This window comes from Cydia amplana, chromosome 11, assembly GCF_948474715.1.
Source record: "Cydia amplana chromosome 11, ilCydAmpl1.1, whole genome shotgun sequence".
NCBI lineage: Eukaryota > Metazoa > Arthropoda > Insecta > Lepidoptera > Tortricidae > Cydia > Cydia amplana.
The window spans coordinates 2,416,102-2,422,196 of NC_086079.1; positions in this window are offsets into that span (position 1 = coordinate 2,416,102).

The following is a 6,095-nucleotide window of genomic DNA, read 5'->3' on the forward strand; positions in this document are numbered from 1 at the left end:
TTGAGCTAAGGTTATATATAACTGATTTAGTAGATTTTTTGTAGTAATATGTCTTAACTTTTTGAATAGCCGTATCAATTTGCGTATTCTCATATTAACGTATTCAGTATGAGTATACCATGACATGCGCTGGTCCAGCATTACACCTAGATATTTCGTGGAGTTTACTTTATCAATTCTCATACAGTTACATGAAATTAGATTAGAATTATTACAGGTATGAATTTTTAACTTAAGATTATTATTAGGTTGTGAGCTGATATATTTAGTAAAACATATGTAATTTGTTTTATTAATATTAAGAGTTAGAAGGTTTGTTTTTAGCCAAGAAGACACTTTACTGAGACCTGTCTCAGCCCTTTCAAACACAGTCTCCCAAGATGGGCCTTCAAAGACTATGACAGTGTCATCCGCGTAAGACAAAGTGTGCCCACACTGTATTCGGAGGTTTGTCAGTTCGTTAATATAGAGTAGAAACAGTGTGGGCCCAAGGACAGATCCCTGGGGGACGCCGAATGTTATGTCTGCCTCTTGGCTTATAAAGTCACCTATCTTGACTCTCTGGGTTCGCCCCTGTAAATAGTCACTTAGCAAATGTAGTGGATTTCCCCGTATGCCAGCCCTCTCCATCTTGTGAATAAGAGTGGGGAGAGAGACGGTGTCAAATGCCTTCTGTAGGTCTAGGAAAACAGCTAGACACTTGTCACCCTTATCGGTCTTATCAGCTATTAGTGTAGTGAGTTCCAATATTGCATCTTCCGTAGATTTAGATTTGCGAAAACCAAATTGTTGATTCGACAAAACGTTGTATTTATTTAGGTATGACATAAGGCGATTGTTGATTAATTTCTCAATAACTTTAGAAATAGCTGGTAAGACCGATATGGGCCTGTAATTGTTTACATCATCCGTCTCTCCACTCTTATACACTGGTGTAACTAAAGATTTCTTAAGCGGCGTGGGAAAAACTCCATCCTTAAAACAAAGGTTAGTCAGGTGACTAATTAAAGGGGCAACCATTGTAACAGCTAGTTTAAGAAATTTGGTTGTGATGCCGTCCCATCAGGGGCACTGTCCGGTCTCAAGCCCATGACAATGCCATATACCTCCTGCGGGTCTGTGTCTATAAGGGCAAATGAAGATGTTGTCCAGTTGGAAGTATCTTCTATCAAGAGATCTTGGGTTACCCCTGGGTCATTGTTAATAATGTTCTCAGCCAGAGACTTACCCACATTAGCAAAGAAGTTGTTAGCAAAGTTAACTGAGTCTACAGGACATGATTTAATAGTTAACAAATCTAGGTTTGAAGTTTTATTTGATTTATAGTGAGTAATTTCTTTTAAAGTTTTCCATAATTTTTTTGAATTTTTACAAGCATTTGTTAACTGTGCTCTTTCATAATTACGTTTAATTTTTTTTAATAGGTTATTACAAAAATTGCGATACCTTTTATATGTGATCTTAAGGATCTCGTTAAATGGTTGCAACCTTATTTGTTGTTGTAGCTTATTACGATTCCTAATACATCGTAGTAGGCCGGGAGTCATCCATGGTTTTATTATGCGTTGCGTTCTAGACATCGATTTTGTAGTTTTACTCATCTCAAGAGCATGACTTAGCTTTAGAATTAATTGATCGGCCACGAATCGTGGGTCATTACTAGAAAGAAGGGATTCCAGGTTTTCGTTCGATAGGTTTTTGAGTGCCGTTTCATAATTTACAGATGTAATTTTTTTCAATGTTTGTTCGTTTCGTTTACTGTTTACTAATGTTAAAAAGGTTGTTAGATGATCTGTTATTGATGTATTTAGAACCGCACAATAAGCCGAGTATTTGTAATTATTAATTTTGATCATGAAGTGATCTAGGCAGTTTGATAGTCTAGTTGGGAACGTGTGTCCAGGTAGGATACCATGAAAAGAGAGCATATTTAGGTATTGTTGTCTGTTCAGATTTTCATATGCCGACTCGCTCTGTCTTGGGATCAGGTTGATATTAATGTCACCAGTTATTATTATATTAGACGATTGATTATTGTTAAGAAAGCTATTTAAAGAGTTAATAAAGTTCAAAGCGTTGAGGTTAGACGGTGATCGGTAAATACCTAGGATAGTACAGTCATTTATTATAATTTGGATACAGGTGGAGTTTTCAATTTTTATTTCTTTCAGTTTGGCTTTTAAATTATTTTTTACGTATACTACTACCCCATCGTTCTGATTTTGATTATATCTAGTTGCTAAGCTAACGTAATTGTTAAGAGAGGGTAAGGGTATATTAGGGTTAATACGACACTCAGATAAAATTAAAATATCAACCTCGAATTCCAGTTCAGAGAGAGTCAACATTAAGTCGTCAAAATTTCCATAGACACTCCTAATGTTTTGGGATACTAATGTTAAATTTGAAATCCTTACGGGTACATATTTTTTGAGGTCCTTAAGGTCACATTGTACAGAAGTCGCAACTTCGGAGTCGTCAATTTCATTTAAAATGTTATTATCACAAGGCATAATAAATAGCTATAAAATTCAATGGGTTTGCGGTAGTGGTAGGCTTGTAGGTATTCGGACTATTCAGCAGGCTCTTATAATTGTTATCACTACAACCATGTGCCCAGTCTGGGGTCGCGAGCCAGGCCCACATATTGTGAGGCCTGACCCGCCATCCCCGCAAGGTCCCACTGCCGTAGATCAATTGAGTAAAAGTTATATTCTTTACAGTAAATGGATGTTTGTTAGAATGTGTGTGTGTAGTGTGTGTGTGTATTTTGCAAATTAGGAAAGATAACAAGTGATGTTCATATTTTATAGAGATAATAAGATTACTTACGCTAGGACGGCATGCAATGTAGCTTAGGCGATTTTGAACTCTGTTCGGTTCAGAACAAGATGCATTGTTTAATTTGTTGTACGAGGTACGATCTGAGGAACAGAGCCCTGTCGCCTTTTGCGACCCTAGTCCGCGCGAGCCGGCGCCGGTTTGACATCGGCCCGAGGTCCCGCGGACCAGGGTCGCATAGATATAGATACAATCTTTACAGTTTAGCAAACACATACTTGTCATAATAATTATAAGCGAGCATAGTCAGGTTGAATTTGAGAGCTGTGTTATTTGTGATTCACTGGTTACTTGAATGATTTTAGAATTGTCTTCCTTTCTTAAATATACACACCCGTACGCCGTCCAACAGTATTTGAACACATTTTGGCGTTTTAGTTCGCGGGCAAGGTAATATAACCGAGATGCTTTTGGCGTTAGTTGCTCGGATACAAACACAGGGGTTTCTTCCGAGAATCGAAGCCCGAGATGTTTCGCGCGCAATTTTTGACCACTAGAAGTATTAAATACTTTGCACAACCGGAGTATGTCATTTTTTACGATGGTGGATGAGGTTTCGATCACAATCGGGGTCGACTGCGGCCGGTCCTGCTTACCGCGGGTCCGATAAACGTCCTTGATGTCGGCTTGTGACAGGGTGTACTTTATAGACTTGGATAGATTTAAAACCATTTCTATGAGGTCCGACTTTGTCTCTTCAGATTTTTTTGGAACATTTTTCAGCTCGAAGTTTGATTTGCGACTATTTTTGACGAGGTCCTCTATCTTGTCTTCTAGAATTACAATAGATTTTTTGTCTTCAATAGATTGTTTCTCGAGAAGTTCAATTTTTTTCTTAGATTCTTCGTTTTGTGACGATAGAAACTCAATCGAATTTTCTATTTTTCTATTTGTGGCCTGAATTTCTTTTAGGGTATGAGTGTTTCCTCGTATTTCCTTTAGTTGTGTTTCCATCATAGCTTTCATTTCGTCCCTAAATTGTGTAAAATCACCACAAAGCTCATGATCCCGTTTTCTTTTATGTCGCGTTGTTACGAAGTTTGGTGGCGTCACACTGTTATCCTGAACGTCTGACTCTTGCGCGTCCAGTCCTTTCAAGTCCGCCTCGGAGTGCGATCTATTGATCTGCGATTCGCTGGTCATTGTACTAGGCGATAATGAGTCTAAGGAGATCGTAAACAAGTGATACCTGCGCGGGCGCTGACGTCAGTCGCAACGCTCTGCCAATTAGGTGCGGGGGGCGTGGTTTAGATGACGTATGCGCGCACCCGTTTAACGGAGTTATTCACAGTGGGCACTTATTGACCTTCTGGTTATTTATGCACTCCTATTTTTTTTAACTTATTTTATTCACACAAAACTTTATTTTAAATTTTATTTAGAACAAATACGGATTATAAGACGTGTGCACCTTGCGGTGGTCCGGGGGGAAGAGGAGGGATCGATCTATTATCACTGACAGGACTATTGTAGCCAATAAGCCTGATATTGTGATACTGATAATAGATCGAGCGCAACGCCGGGCCGTGCTCGTTGACATTACCATCCCCCATGATGAGAATCTCGAGAAAGCCGAGAAGGACAAGTCCAGTAAGTACCTAGACTTGGCTCACGAGATAACCGCCATGTGGGATGTTGATTCGACGATCATTGTCCCGATAGTTGTTTCAGCGAACGGTCTAATAGCGAAGAGTCTCGACCAACATCTTGAGAGACTCTCGCTAGGTGGTTGGATCAAGGGCCAGATGCAGAAGGCGGTCATCTTGGACACGGCGCGGATAGTCCGCCGGTTCCTCTCTCTGCGGCCCTGACCACCGGTAGCTTGGGCCCTGCCCCGCTGCCGGCGGCATTCTAGGTTAGGTTTTTTATAATGTGTTTATATGTATTTTTTATTGTTTTGTAAGTGTTTTTATATTTTACTTTTATATTCATATTATAAATAACCTAACGTAAGAGGAAAGATAAATAAAGGAATAATAATAAATAATTCTATAAATGTGAGTTAATATTGTGTTCAAACCGCGAAAGTTTTAAATATTAATAGCCTAGCTAGGTTTAATTTTAAACTCGGATTGAAAAATATTGGGAACCCTTGCTTTAATATATTGGGGGTATTTTGCTTCGTCTTTAAGGTTCTGGTTCTGTTACGGGGACTAATGGTGGGATTAAATATAAAGGTAGGATTTTTCTATTTATTAATATTTTACGTTTAAACCTTGCGTTTGTGTGTAGGTTTTTGGAAAATTGTGTTTTATTAGTACATGGTCATATTTTTGGCCGTTTAGTACCTATCTAACAAAAATCCTTTCCATACATGATTCCCTATTTCTCGACAATCGTAAATTTTTGAAATTATTGGGAAGATACATATTTATAGTATGTGAGTACAGTAGGTACAGTCACCAGCAAAAATATATGACTGTGGGCAGCCATGTAAAAATATCTGATGCTCCATTGGAGGCATAAGTATATGACGACACTACCTCGGTAAAAATATGTGATGCTTTGTGGCCGGCAAAAACATCGTTAGTCTGTATCCGCATAAATATCGGATCGGGTGGCTTAAAAATATTTGACGACTCATAAAAATAAAAATTATGTGATTACTCTCATCTGGCGTAAATATCTTTCCACTGTGAATGTAAATACATGGGATGGCAGACGGGCCGCCTATATATCTGACACGAAATTATGAAATATGTATGTCATCAATCGGCAAAAACGAACCATACCTGGATAGCATAGAGCCTTAAATTGTATGAAGTGATTTGACAATTCACGAAAAGAGTGCAGACTTGTCATTGCATATGTCTGTCTCACGTATTTCATTTCCAATTTTAAATTGTGACATAATTCAGGTAGACTTTTAATAGAAGATGTGTAATAAAACTAATAAACCTCCTTCTTACATAAAAAAGAATGATAAAGAAGTCAACTTGTGGACTGTGACAAGGACAAACAATAATAGCGCTTTCGCTGCCACTCCTACTGAATGATACATAAGACTATCCCGTTCGGTCATTTCCCCCACCCCTCATGCCAGATCCAGTTATATACTAGATTCATGATATGATTGCAATACGTTCAAATTTACAAAAAAATTATATCCATTTTATTCCGTCAAATCGATGATAGAACATAATGTGAGACAGACATATACAATGACAAGTCTGCACTCTTTTCGTGAATTGTCAAATCACTTCATACAGTTTACGGCTTTATACCAAACATGTATGGTTCGTTTTTGAAGGTCG